This window comes from Bombina bombina, chromosome 6 (genome assembly GCF_027579735.1).
Source record: "Bombina bombina isolate aBomBom1 chromosome 6, aBomBom1.pri, whole genome shotgun sequence".
NCBI classification, from domain to species: Eukaryota; Metazoa; Chordata; class Amphibia; order Anura; family Bombinatoridae; genus Bombina; species Bombina bombina.
The window spans coordinates 270,475,657-270,490,745 of NC_069504.1; the positions used below are offsets into that span (position 1 = coordinate 270,475,657).

At 38.8% G+C, this 15,089-nt stretch overlaps 1 long non-coding RNA gene across 2 annotated transcripts in view; it reads right to left on the bottom strand.

Annotated features, from left to right (window-relative positions):
- Window positions 1-1,647: 1,647 nt before the first annotated feature.
- LOC128662848 (uncharacterized) overlaps window positions 1,648-15,089 on the bottom strand; it is a 38,224-nt gene continuing 24,782 nt past the window's right edge. For both annotated transcript variants that reach the window (XR_008402815.1, XR_008402816.1), the window contains one exon: window positions 1,648-2,010. This is a non-coding gene — a long non-coding RNA (uncharacterized LOC128662848). The remainder of the gene's footprint in view (window positions 2,011-15,089) is intronic.

Sequence of the window (15,089 nt, forward strand, 5' to 3'; positions counted from 1 at the left end):
TGCCAAGATCTCTGACACTCTTCGAATACTATTGCTCCTTAGAAATACCTACTTGCCACACTCTTTCCTGGGCAAGGAAAATGTTAATAGACGCACAAATCTTTAAACAACCTGAATACATTAATAGATAGCACAGGGATCTAAACAGGGAACTTGGGGAGTTGGAAACTGGAAACATATACTTAGAAACACTAGAAAATCATCTATGTCCACCAGATTTTTGGAAACAAATTACAAAATCCTGACCCGATGGTACCTTAACCCTTTCAGGTTAAAAAGCTTATTTCCCACCTCCTCTGATCCTTGTTGTAGGGGCTGCTGGTCGAAAGGTACATTACTACACATGTGGTGGAGTTGTTCAAAATTGAGGCTTTTCTGGCGTTTAGTTGAATCTCTCATTAGGAAACTGCTGGGTTTAAACTCAGAATTTACTCTCGATCCTCCATTGGCCCTTCTGAACCTACTACGTAAACATAGATGCAATCCTGAACAGCTCGGACTAAACTGTGCCAGATCCATCATAGCTAAATTATGGAAATCACAACTTCTCCCCAATCTAGAAAACTGGATAGCACATATAGAAAGTACATTCATACTAGAGGATTATGGTTATTTTAGAACAAATAATCTTGAAGGTTTTTTTCATGATTTTAAGTTTACTTGGGAGACTTGAATGACAGACCCCAACAACGTGGCCCCCCAACCCCGCTGTCCAACATGTTTTACAACCACTTTATAAACAATAAAGTCTAGGACATAGGGGAGCTGGCTCGAAAGTAAAAACAGCATTGCCCACCTTGGACTACTCGCTCCCGTCCATCCTTCTATCCTCCCTTTCTACCTATCCCCGATGTCCACCAACACATCTCTTCCTACTACCCATTCACTTCCTATCCCTATACCTAAGGAGACACATTAGTTAGAACAGTGGAACTAATCAGATAAGCTACGTTTACTCGACTGTGTTTACTGTTTCTATGTTATTTGTTAATTGTTAAATACTTGATATTCCATGGAACATCATGAGATATGTACTGCACTTCAATGTATTACTTTTTCATTGTCATGGACTAAAACTCTAATAAACAAGAAATATAAATAAAAAAACAAATAAAGTCCCCCAAGCCTCAGGCTCAGTTGTCGTCATTAGGGCTTGTTTATTCTATGTGAAGGACAATTGTAGGTAAGCGTATCACCCTGGGCTTTAAAAGATTAATTCTCAAAAGCAGCAGAATATAGATAGCATAACAGTTTCAGTGTTTATCCAGGGATAGCTCACTAACTTATAAAGATGTCATCCAATGTCATGTATACCTTGAAGTGCCAGTACTGTATCTTCCACGCTGGTCTCTGCATGCAGCTCAAAGCTCACCCCACTCAGACCTCCAGCACAGCAGACCACCACCGGGCCAAATTATACAACTGAGCCCCAAACTAAAAATGTGTACAGATGAGTGTGTGTGTGTGGGGGTGGGGGTGGGGGGGGGAATAATTCTTGCCGCATCTTCTAATCCCTGTAATGACAGCCTGTTGGAGGCCCAGGCTTAAATCTTAAGATGCAAGGCTTAAATCTTAAGAGGCAAGGGCCCATGTCATCCTTTTTTTAGACCACACTACAGCTGTCAGCAAGATCTCAATACACGTAGCTTGCATATGAACACTTATGATCTTTAATACCTGGTCTGCTGTGATTTCAGAACAAAAAATCTCAACCTCAATATCTATCTCCCCTGTTCAGGTGACACATCCAGTCTTGTAGATGTTGTTGTAATGGTAAAGCTAGCAGTCACTGGATTCTTTCTCCATAACGTAGAAGTCATCTACTCCATCACCTCATATATATTACCATGGCCAGAAGTTGCAGTGCTAGGGGGCTCTCCAGAGTCAGTTCAGCAAAATCTCTGTTGGAGAACCAGGGACTCCTCCCCATGCAATTCTTTGCTTTGGCAAAACATCTGTTAAACAGCTGGTGATGTTTCTGAAAATGCTGTTTAAAATAATAGATGCAAGCTGAAATAAAAGATAATAAGCTGATTATCATTTCTTCACACAGAGCTTCTAATATTGCGGCCTAATATGGCCATTTCCTAGACACGCACCCAAATTAATTATTTTAAACTTAACATTGAAATATTTTTTAGCTTGCCCATTTATGTATCATCCTTTCACCATAACCTGAGCCTATAAGATTAACTCATCAGTTATTATTATTATGATCAGTTATTTGTAGGGCACCAACAGATTTTAAAGCGCTATAAACATTGGTATGATATGCAAGGTAACATTTATAGAGAACAAGTGGGTAGAGGGCTCTGCCAAGAGTTGCTCTGTTATAAATGAGCACTCATGAAGGCGATCTACTAACAGCTGTGATCGTAGAATTAAATGCTAAGGGGTACACAGGGATAACAAAGGAGGAGAGGACCGAGGTTAGAAAAGGTTAGCATATATTGTATGCATCCCTGAACAGTAGAGTCTTTACAGATAGCTTTTCTGAAGAAGAGTTAATGAATGTCTTATAAATAAAATGAGTACATTAAGTTTTGTACACCGTTCTTTATCTGTAAAAAACAATAAATCAAACATAAATTAATTTAATCTTAGACAGATTATACCCACTGAAGCATATGATCTCTTGATCATTATCCAGAAGCCCTCTAATATCTCATTATGGGGGATCATTTTTATACTCTGAAATGTCTTATATATACAATGTAAAGAAATGCATGTATAACTCTTTTTTCATCATGTAAGTTGTGCATGTGTGTTTAGAGTGCTCACCCAGGTTTGCTTTTGAGTGTTAAAAATACAAATCACCATCCATCAGATATTTGGAACCTGATTTATGAAGCAGTTCACTGCCTGGGGTGTGAACTCTGCATATTGCTATTAACAGTAATGCAAATTTTTGCTTTTATCATAGAACATATGATCTTATCTGTTGTAATTAGTGATGTTGCGAACATAAAAATTTGGGTTCGCGAACGTCGAACGCGAACTTCAACAACTGTTCGCGAACAGGGCGAACTGGGCGAACCGCCATAGACTTCAATAGGCAGGCGAACTTTAAAACCCACAGGGACTCTTTCTGGCCACAATAGTGATGGAAAAGTTGTTTCAAGGGGACTAACACCTGGACTGTGGCATGCCGGATGGGGGATCCATGGCAAAACTCCCATGGAAAATTACATAGTTGATGCAGAGTCTGGTTTTAAGCCATAAAGGGCATAAATCACCTAACATTCCTAAATTGTTTGGAATAACGTGCTTTAAAACATCAGGTATGATGTTGTATCAATCAGGTAGTGTAAGGGTTACTCCCGCTTCACAGTGACAGACCAAACTCCCCGTTTAAAGGGACAGTCTACACCAGAATTTTTATTGTTTTAAAAGATAGATAATCCCTTTGTTACCCATTTCCCAGTTTTGCATAACTAACACATTTATAATAATATACTTTTAACCTCTGTGATTATCTTGTATCTAAGCCTCTGCAAACTGCCCATTTTTTCAGTTCTTTTGACAGACTTGCAGTCTAGCCAATCAGTGCCTGCTCCCAGATAACTTCTCGTGCACGAGCACAGTGTTATCTATATGAAATACGTGAACTAACGCCCTCTAGTGGTGAAAAACTGTTAAAATGCAATCTGAAAGAGGTGGGCTTCAAGGTCTATGAAATTAGCATATGAACCTCCTAGGTTAAGCTTTCAACTAAGAATACCAAGAGAACAAAGAAAAATTGGTGATAAAGGTAAATTGGAAAAATTGTTTAAAATTACATGCTCTATCTGAATCATGAAAGTTTATTTTGGCCTAGACTGTCCCTTTAACGCAAACAACCGCAAACTGTCCATTTGCACAACCGCAAACTCCCCATTTGCACAAGGTTGGATACCAAGCTAGCCATGTCCCGTTCCTTGTCCTCACTGATGTCATTGAAGGTCTCTTCCTCCACCCAGCCACGTACAACACCAAGGGTCCCCGAAAGGTGACAATAAGCCCCCTGGGACGCCTGCTGTGTTTGATCTTCCACCTCCTCAAAGCCACCTTCCTCCTCTGACTCCTCTTCTTCAGACTCCTCTCTCTGCGTTGCCTCTCTCTGCATTATTATAAGGTGTGTTAAGTAGTACTATTCCTATCAGTTTAATCCCTGTTACGTCCCCTATCAGGGGACGTGTATATGGCATCGATTTTAGGAACCGGGAGATGGAAAAAGATGCTTGGTCGGTCCTCCTACTTCAAATTTGGGGCACTGCGCGTGCAATCTAATGTGCCACCAGATAGGAGTGGTGTGTTAAGTAGTTCTATTCTTATCAGTTTAATCCCTGTTACGTCCCCTATCAGGGGACGTGTATATGGCATCGATTTTAGGAACCGGGAGATGGAAAAAGATGCTTGGTCGGTCTTCCTACTTCAAATTTGGGGCACTGTGCGTGCAATCTAATGTGCCACCAGATAAGAGTGGTGTGTTAAGTCGTACTATTCTTATCAGTTTAATCACTGTTACGTCCCCTATCAGGGGACGTGTATATGGCATCGATTTTAGGAACCGGGAGATGGAAAAAGATGCTTGGTCGGTCCTCCTACTTCAAATTTGGGGCACTGCGCGTGCAATCTAATGTGCCACCAGATAGGAGTAGTGTGTTAAGTAGTTCTATTCTTATCAGTTTAATCTCTGTTACGTCCATGTGTGTAATGCTGCCTTGCTGAGACATATCCCTGTTATCTACATCCTCTGGCAATAATGGTTGCGCATCATTATCACTCATTTCTTCATAATGATGTGTAAATAACTCCTCTGACAGATCAAGTGAAGCGGCTGTGGTGCTAGTGTTGGTGGTGGCGGCAGGCGGGCGAGTGGTAACTTGAGAGGTGCCCGAAGCTAAGCTGGAGGAGGATGGTCGTCAAGGTTCCGAGCGGAAGCTGTAGAAGATTGGGTGTCCTGTGTTAGCTAGTCAACTATGTCCTCAGAAATGTTCGAGTCCGGGGTACGTGGCCTCTGAACACTGGGCATTATTCTAGGGCCAAAGGGAATCACAGCACCACGAACACGACGGCCCCTGCGGGGTGGCCTGCCTCTGCCTGTCATTTTTTTTTCGATTAGTGGTACTATGCGTGCAAGCTACTGTGACAACAGATATGAGTGGCACTGTGCACTGGCAGAAGTTGGCAGAGTAGACGCTGTAGGCCTGACACACACGCTTGCAGACAACTAACTGCTATTCAATCTATTACAGTCAAAAAAATTTTTTTTTTATTTAAATGTACACTACTGTTACACCAGATATGAGTTGCACTGGTGTGACACTGTGCCCTGGCAGGCACTGAGACGCACACGTGTGAAGGAAACTGACTGCTATTATTTAACACAGTCAAAAAAGTGTTGTTTTTTTAAATGTACACTACTGTTACACCAGATATGAGTTGCACTGGGGTGACACTGTGCCCTGGCAGGCAGGCACTGAAACGCACACGTGTGAAGGAAACTGACTGCTATTATTTCACAGTCAAAAAAGTGTTGTTTTTTTTAAATGTACACTACTGTTACACCAGATATGAGTTGCACTGGGGTGACACTGTGCCCTGGGAGGCAGGCACTGAAACGCACACGTGTGAAGGAAACTGACTGCTATTATTTAACACAGTCAAAAAAGTGTTTTTTTGTTTTTAAATCTACACTACTGTTAAACCAGATATGAGTTGCACTGGGGTGACACTGTGCCCTGGCAGGCAGGCACTGAAACGCACACGTGTGAAGAAAACTGACTGCTATTATTTAACACAGTCAAAAAAGTGTTGTTTTTTTTAAATGTACACTACTGTTACACCAGATATGAGTTGCACTGGGGTGACACTGTGCCCTGGGAGGCAGGCACTGAAACGCAAATGTGTGAAGGAAACTGACTGCTATTATTTAACACAGTCAAAAAAGTGTTGTTTTTTTTATATTTAAACTACTGTTACACCAGAAATGAGTTGCACTGGGGTGACACTGTGCCCTAACAGGCAGGCAGGCAGGCAGGCAGGCACTGAAACGCACACGTGTGAAGGAAAGTAACTGCTATTATTTAACACAGTCAAAAAAGTGTTGTTGTTTTTTTAAATCTACACTACTGTTACACCAGATATGAGTTGCACTGGGGTGACACTGTGCCCTGGCAGGCAGGCACTGAAACGCACAAGTGTGAAGGAAACTGACTGCTATTATTTAACACAGTCAAAAAAGTGTTGTTGTTTTTTAAATCTACACTACTGTTACACCAGATATGAGTGGTGGCACTGGGCAAGTGGGCACAGTATACACTGTGAGCCTGACACACACGCTGGCAGGCAGGCAACTGCAATTAGATTACACAGGAAAAAAAAAAAAAGCAGACTGATGTTCTAGCCCTAAAAAGGGCTTTTTGGAGTGCTGACCTTACAGCAGAGATCAGATGAGTCCTTCAGGACTGTAGTGGACACTGAATACACTAGCCTAGCTATCGATTTCCCTATTAAATCAGCAGCAGCTACACTGTCCCTCCTCTCACTAACAATGCAGCTTCCGAGTGAATCTAAAATGGATGCTGTCCAGGAGGAAGGAGGGTCTGTGAGGGAGGGTCTGCTGCTGATTGGCTGGAATGTGTCTGCTGACTGTGAGGTACAGGGTCAAAGTATTACTCAATGATGACGAATAGGGGGCGGATCGAACATTGCATATGTTCGCCCGCCGCAGCGAACATGCTATGTTTGCCGGGAACTATTCGCCGGCGAACTATTTGCGACATCACTAGTTGTAATTAATAGTGAACTGTTGATAAATTAGAAGTGTGGTTAGTGTATACATAGGGCCTGATTATGTAGAAGTTGCTGGTCTTTGTGTCGGTTTCCACACCAAAACTCGCAGGAGCAGTTCTCATGGAATTCTATTAAAAAAGGTCTCCCATACAAAATGAGAGCCCTTTGCTAGGTAGAGGTTTGCATTGGAGGATGAGGTACAGAGAGGGAGACCAGCGGGGTTTTAAACTTGAATAATAAGGCTAGAACAAAATAAATTATGCTATTTTCGTACGCATAGGTTTCATTTCAGAGTAATTAGTGTTTTGAGTATTTTAGTGAAAACTCACCACATTTTAACTGGCAAGAAAAAACTGTGAGAACTGTAGTGTGAAAATATTTATAGAATTATGATGGTATTTGAGAGAAAATTTTATAAACACCTATAAAATGCCCATGCCCATTAAAACCCCCCCAAAAATTACGCTTTGTATTTTGTATTTATAACTACACATTTCTTTGTGTTTTTTGCATCTAGTGTACTTAAATGATTTATGCTACGCATATTTAATATGACTTATTCCTGTTTAATTAACATACAAATTTTAGATTTTTGCTAAAACACGATTTTTATGCACCTTAACAATACAATTTTTTCCTGCATACTTTTGTGTGAATGGCTAAATTCATTTTGTATGATTTTTAAATTACAAATTTAATTGTGCACTTCAGTATTCATCTCCTCCCTATGTACCCCTTAGTGAGACACCTTTTTTCTTTCATGTAATTGGAAAAAGTTCATGAGCTAGTGATGTATGGGATATACAATCCTACCAGGAGGGGCAAAGTTTCCCAAACCTTAAAATGCCTATAAATACACCCCACACCACACCCACAATTCAGTTTTACAAACTTTGCCTCCTATGGAGGTGGTGAAGTAAGTTTGTGCTTTATTTTTGTGATTTCTTCTGTGATAAGCGCTTCTAAGTATTCTGAAGCCCAATTCCTCTCAGAGTACAGTGTTTGTCAGAGGGATGTGAAGAGAGTATCACTAATTGATTTTATGGTTTCCCTCAAATCTTTTCAAGGGTTCTCTGTTATTGGTCGTAGGGATTCATCTCCTACCTCCCTTTTCAGATTGATGATATTCTCTTATATACCATTACCTCTACTGATAGTTTTCAGTACTGGTTTGGCTATCTGCTATATGTGGATGGGTGTCTATCGGTAAGTATGTATCATTATTTAAGACACTCTCAGCTATGGTTTGGCGCTTTATGTATTAATATAAAGTTCTAAATATATGTATTTTACTTATATTTGCCATGAGTCTGGTCTATGTATAGTTCCCTTTGCAGTCTAAACAGTTTCAGTATAGGAATCACGCTTGGGAAGTTTATTTAAACTTTTTTCTTACCTGGGGTTCAGTCTTTTTCAATTTGACTTTAATTTTTTCGCGGGCAAATCTAGGCTTGCGAGGGCGCAAAATTAAATCTTAACAATTTTGAACAGACCAGGTAAGTTTACTTAAAGGCATAATAGCAGTCATAACCTTTTATGATATAAGCAACAACATGTGATATTTGCAGATGAAATCAAGTACATGAACTGAATATGTAAAAAACAGTAAATGTTATTGTACATGTAGAAACATTGCTAGCATAAAACAAGATAAATAAATGCCACATAATTGAGCTGAAGAAATAACAACATCTTAAAAAATGAAAAGAACACACTTAGCTTTGTAGAATTGTGTTCAAGGGCATCATAGTTTCTACAGTAACATCAGAGTCAGGATCAGAATGAGACATCTTGCAAATTGTAATAGAAAAAGAAAAATAACATAAGGCAAAACATTCAATTTCCACAATGTAACAGTTTCAGTAGAGATAGACAAAAGCAGGCATAATAGCTTTCAAGGTTCATGAAAACAGCGAGCAATAGAGGGAGAGGGGTAAAATAACTAAAATTTGGCGACAAGAATGAGGCATTACGCAAAAGTTAAACAAACACCAGGAAATGACACAACTCGCGTCATAACAAACGCAATTTCGCTCCAAAACAACTAGCGTTAACAAAGAAAAATGACGAAATTTGCGCCAAAATTCTGTCTAATTTACAGTCTAGAACATTTCTTTCAATGGATATGTGCATAGAAGTTTTAGTTCTCATAACCGCGGCATCGGGCGTAGTTCCCTTTGCTCGTTTTTCCATCTGAGATCTCTTTTTTGCTTTGCAACCTGACTACATCCTTCCAAAGGTGATTTCCAAGATCATATTGGAACAGTGTCATGTGTTTCTGATAGCATCAGCATGGCCTTACAGGTTTGGTATGTAGATCTTGTTCAGATATCCAGGTTGCCATCCTTGACACTTTCTTTTTGGCCAGCCCTCTTGTTCTAGGGGCTATTTTCCCATCGGGATCTCAAATGACTAATTTGGGGGTATGGAAATTGATTAGTGTTTAGTCATAGAGGATTCTCTGACTTAGTTTTTATCACTGTGTTGCAGGCTTATACGTTTCAAGGAACATGTATTTTCAGGTTTGGAAAACCTATATTTTATAGTGTTCTTCTCATAAATTCTTTTGGCATTCTTTTAGAATTCCTAGGATTTTACAGTTTTTCAGGATGGTTTGGATAAGTTTGTCTGCAAATCTCTGTTCTTTCTGTTTTATTTTTTAGAAAGATTGTTTAAACTTCCTGATATTCACTGTTTTGTTCAGGCTTTGGTTGGTATCAAGCCTGTTCATTTATTAATTTCTCCTTTTTGGAGTCTTATTTGGTTAGAAGATTATCTACTTTCTTGGAAAGTGTTGTTTCTTTTGACTATCTCTTCTGCTACAAGAGTTTCTGATTTGTTAGCTCTCTCTTGTGTGTCTTCTTATCTGATTTTCTTCATCTAGATAAGTTGTTTTGTGAACTTCTTTTTTGCCTGAGGTTATGAATTTGAACAACATTAGTAGAGAAATTGTTGTTTCTTCTTTGTGTCCTAATCCTAAAGAATTCTTTGAGAGTTATTTACATCCTTTGGATGTGGTAAGAGCTTTATAATTCTATATGGATTTCAGAAGACTTCTAGTCTATCTGCTGTTATTCTGGTTCCAGAAAAGGTTAGGAAGCCTCTGCCATTTCTTTGGCATCCTGATTAAAGCTTTAGTTTTTCAAAGCTTATTTCGAGGCAGGGCAGGCTCTGTCTCAGAGTTTTACTGCTCATTCTACTAAGTTCAGTCGCCATTTCTTGGGCTTTTTCAGAATGAAGCTTAGGTTGATCAAATTTGCAAAGCAGTAATTTGGTCTTCTTTGCATACTTTTATTGTTTTTACCATTTTGATGTATTTGCTTCTTCTGAAGCAGTCTTTGGTAGAAAAAGTTCTTCAGACAACTGTTTCAGTTTGATTCTATTGCTTTTGATTTATGTGTTTCAAAGGAAAACTTATTTATTGTGTGGATTTAATTTCTCAGTGTAAATAGCTGTTATAGTTATTTTAGCCCTCCCTTTCTAGTGACTCTTCTGTGGACTTCCACATCTTGGGTATTTCTATCCCATACGTCACTAGCTCATGGACTCTTGCCAATTACATGAAAGAAAACATAATTTATGTAAGAACTTACCTGATAAATTAATTTCTTTGATATTGGCAAGAGTGCATCCATGAGGCTCACCCTTTTTTTGGTGGTTATGTTTTTTGTATAAAAGCACAACATTTTTTCCAGTTCCTCTTTTTGTATGCTTTTCTACTCCTTATTTTATCACCCCATTACTTGGCTATTCATTAAACTGAATTGTGGGTGTGGTGAGGGGTGTATTTATAGGCATTTTGAGGTTTGGGAAACTTTGCCCCTCCTGGTATGATTGCATATCCCATACGTCACTAGCTTATGGACTCTTGCCAATATGAAAGAAATTAATTTATCAGGTAAGTTCTTACATAAATTATGTTTTTGTAATGGTAAAGAGTGGCTTTATTTATATCCAACTGGGAAATAGAAGGACTGGCCAGCATTCTTATAAAATCTCACCAGTCCAGAGAACTTTTTATAATTCGGTCCTCAGTCATATTTATCTGGAACATGAACAAAAATGTGTATGTTATCAATTTGTTTAATACATTTTAATATGTTTCACTAATAGTTTTGATTAAGTATCTTTTATATTTTGAAAAAGTAGTTTTAGATCATGTAATCAATATTTAATCAATAAATATATTAATTGGGAGTAAAAGTACTAAAAGTACTAAGACGAAGTACTAAGTACTAAGAAGATGATAAATCAGCTGTATTTTGGTGTATTTTCTAAATCAACTGATTAATTCAGATAGAACATGTAATTTTAAACAACTTACCGGTATACTTCTAAGATCAATTTTTTTATACTCTTGATATCATTTGTTGAAGAGTAAATCTATGTAGGCTGATAGGAGCTTAGGAGTGTGCATGTGTTTTTAGCATTTTATGGTAGCAATGTTTCCAACTATGTATAACATTGCAATAAACATTGTTGTAAGCACTGCTGCCAGATAGCTAAAGACCTGTATACACTTCTGAGCTCACCTAGGATTACTCTATAACAAAAGATACCAAGGAGCCGATTTATGAAGCTTGATGCCTCTGTGTCCGCATGATTGGGTTGATTGACACCCCCTGCTAGCGGCCGATTGCCACCAGCAGTTCACAAGATGTCCGCTCGCACTATGTCCGCTCCCACTATGATAAATCTACCCCCAAGAGAAGTAAGCAAAATTGTTAAAAGAAGTAAATTTGAAAGGTGATTGAAATTTACAATCCATTTATTTTGACCGTCCCTTTAACATGATGTGTAGTGTGTACAAAACTGGCTTTACTTTTCTCACACCTTTAAAAAAAAATTTTTTTCCTCCTTAGCTAGTGGTTGACAATGTCAATCACTATCAATGTCTTGTCAATTTATGTTAACCTTGTTTTTAATTTGACAATACATACTTTTCCACTAAGATTTTTTTTTTATTTGTTAGTTAACTTTTATGAGAATATTACAAGTGTTTTATTATTGCTATCGGGATGAAACTCTATATCCTGATTTTTATTATTATTTTTTATGTAGTAATTAGATGTGAAAGTGTTTTCCACAAAATCTAATTTCAAGCAATTTTTTGTCACTTATTTATTTAACCCTTTCACTGCTAAGCCTTTTTTCACCCCAGTGCTGAGCCAATTTTGAGCTTTTTATGCTACCTACATTTAAACCCCTATTGTAAGTCAAATTTCAGTGATTAGCTCACAGATACACAATATGCAATTATAGGGCCAGATTACGAGTCGAGCGCAAAATATCGCTTATGCCAGCATGATATTTGTGCTCCACTCAGTAATACCAGTGCACGCAAATGTGCGTTGGTATTACAAGTTAGGTGCAATGCGAATGCAATCTCACATTCACATTGCAGGGAAGCTTTGCGCTCACAAGAGCGTACTTCCATAGGCTCCAATGAGCCTATGAAACGTTAGACATGGCATGAGAACCTAGCGCAGCGAAGGGGGAAGTCGCGCAGTGATAGGCAGCAAAGTTTAAATATATATGTATATAAGCATATAGATTTACAGGAAACACACAGTCCCCATAGACTGCTAGGTAAAAGCACTTTTCAGTGCCGTTTTTTACTAACACCCCACACCCGCACATTTTAAGCACTAAAAACTGCCTTGTGCAGGGTTTTTTTTTTTAAAAAAAGATGCTACTATTTTTATTTTCAAAAAGGCACTATGCACCTTATTTTGGGGGTAGTTGGGGGACATTTTAAAAATTAACCAGAGGTCTGACCTCTGGTTAATTTTTTGAGCGCTAATTGCTACTTGAGGTCACGGTAGCAATAACTAGCCACTTGTAAGTGCAGGTTATTTATTGTGCGGCCATAAATGGGCGAATTTGCCAGTTAACAGTCACACAATAAATTAGTGTGCCACTTGTAATATAAGCCATTATATTTATAATTCATGGCATGTGAGATAGCTGCGGCAAAACTGTAAAACTATTATCGGAGCCGCCATTATTCTTGTGAAAGTGCAACACACTGAAAGGATTTGTACAAATCTCAGTGTGTTGGACTTTCACAAGAATAATTGCAGCTCCAAAAAAAGAGCTAAATGTGGTTTCCGGCCGCCTGGTTTTGAATTTGTTACATACTTTATATATATATACAGATATATATATTATAATATATAGAAAAAATGCAAGAGGGGACAGAAAAAAGAAAGAAAAAAAGGGGGAAAAAAGTATGCCCTGTGCCAGCACTAATCATGTCAAAAAAATTAATGGAATAAAGTCCTCAAAGCTGGATGTAGAACCTATTGGTCTAGGGGATAAAAGCCCCTCTCCTATAAACAAAAAACTGCTAGTCATAGATATACAAAAAAGTGCCTTACATTTATTGGTCAAAATTACACATAAATATAAATTTATAAGAACGAGTAAAAAGTCAGTTAAACCTAACTATAGCAAAAAATACCAATGGCCATTGGGGAGAGAGCAGTATCCATGGATCAATTAATAAGTTGGAGCATCATATTGGAGCGTGATAAAGTTTTATACAATGATCCTAAAGTATGGAGTAGTGGCCCATAGATCCATGTAAAATAAGCACCACAGTTAAACTCCAAGAATACAGTCAATATTCAGGGAATGTTAGTAAAAAGCAGCAGCAGTAGTTCATGCAAACAGATGTATGCCATGCAGGATAGATGAAAAGCAGTAAAACGATGTAACAATCAAGCAGTTCGATTAGTAGAGACACAGCCGTATACAGGGAGTGCAGAATTATTAGGCAAGTTGTATTTTTGAGGATTAATTTTATTATTGAACAACAACCATGTTCTCAATGAACCCAAAAAACTCATTAATATCAAAGCTGAATAGTTTTGGAAGTAGTTTTTAGTTTGTTTTTAGTTATAGCTATTTTAGGGGGATATCTATGTGTGCAGGTGACTATTACTGTGCATAATTATTAGGCAACTTAACAAAAAACAAATATATACCCATTTCAATTATTTATTTTTACCAGTGAAACCAATATAACATCTCAACATTCACAAATATACATTTCTGACATTCAAAAACAAAACAAAAACAAATCAGTGACCAATATAGCCACCTTTCTTTGCAAGGACACTCAAAAGCCTGCCATCCATGGATTCTGTCAGTGTTTTGATCTGTTCACCATCAACATTGCGTGCAGCAGCAGCCACAGCCTCCCAGACACTGTTCAGAGAGGTGTACTGTTTTCCCTCCTTGTAAATCTCACATTTGATGATGGACCACAGGTTCTCAATGGGGTTCAGATCAGGTGAACAAGGAGGCCATGTCATTAGATTTTCTTCTTTTATACCCTTTCTTGCCAGCCACGCTGTGGAGTACTTGGACGCGTGTGATGGAGCATTGTCCTGCATGAAAATCATGTTTTTCTTGAAGGATGCAGACTTCTTCCTGTACCACTGCTTGAAGAAGGTGTCTTCCAGAAACTGGCAGTAGGACTGGGAGTTGAGCTTGACTCCATCCTCAACCCGAAAAGGCCCCACAAGCTCATCTTTGATGATACCAGCCCAAACCAGTACTCCACCTCCACCTTGCTGGCGTCTGAGTCGGACTGGAGCTCTCTGCCCTTTACCAATCCAGCCACGGGCCCATCCATCTGGCCCATCAAGACTCACTCTCATTTCATCAGTCCATAAAACCTTAGAAAAATCAGTCTTGAGATATTTCTTGGCCCAGTCTTGACGTTTCAGCTTGTGTGTCTTGTTCAGTGGTGGTCGTCTTTCAGCCTTTCTTACCTTGGCCATGTCTCTGAGTATTGCACACCTTGTGCTTTTGGGCACTCCAGTGATGTTGCAGCTCTGAAATATGGCCAAACTGGTGGCAAGTGGCATCTTGGCAGTTGCACGCTTGACTTTTCTCAGTTCATGGGCAGTTATTTTGCGCCTTGGTTTTTCCACACGCTTCTTGCGACCCTGTTGACTATTTTGAATGAAACGCTTGATTGTTCGATGATCACGCTTCAGAAGCTTTGCAATTTTAAGAGTGCTGCATCCCTCTGCAAGATATCTCACTATTTTTGACTTTTCTGAGCCTGTCAAGTCCTTCTTTTGACCCATTTTGCCAAAGGAAAGGAAGTTGCCTAATAATTATGCACACCTGATATAGGGTGTTGATGTCATTAGACCACACCCCTTCTCATTACAGAGATGCACATTACCTAATATGCTTAATTGGTAGTAGGCTTTCGAGCCTATACAGCTTAGAGTAAGACAACATGCATAAAGAGGATGATGTGGTCAAAATACTCATTTGCCTAATAATTCTGC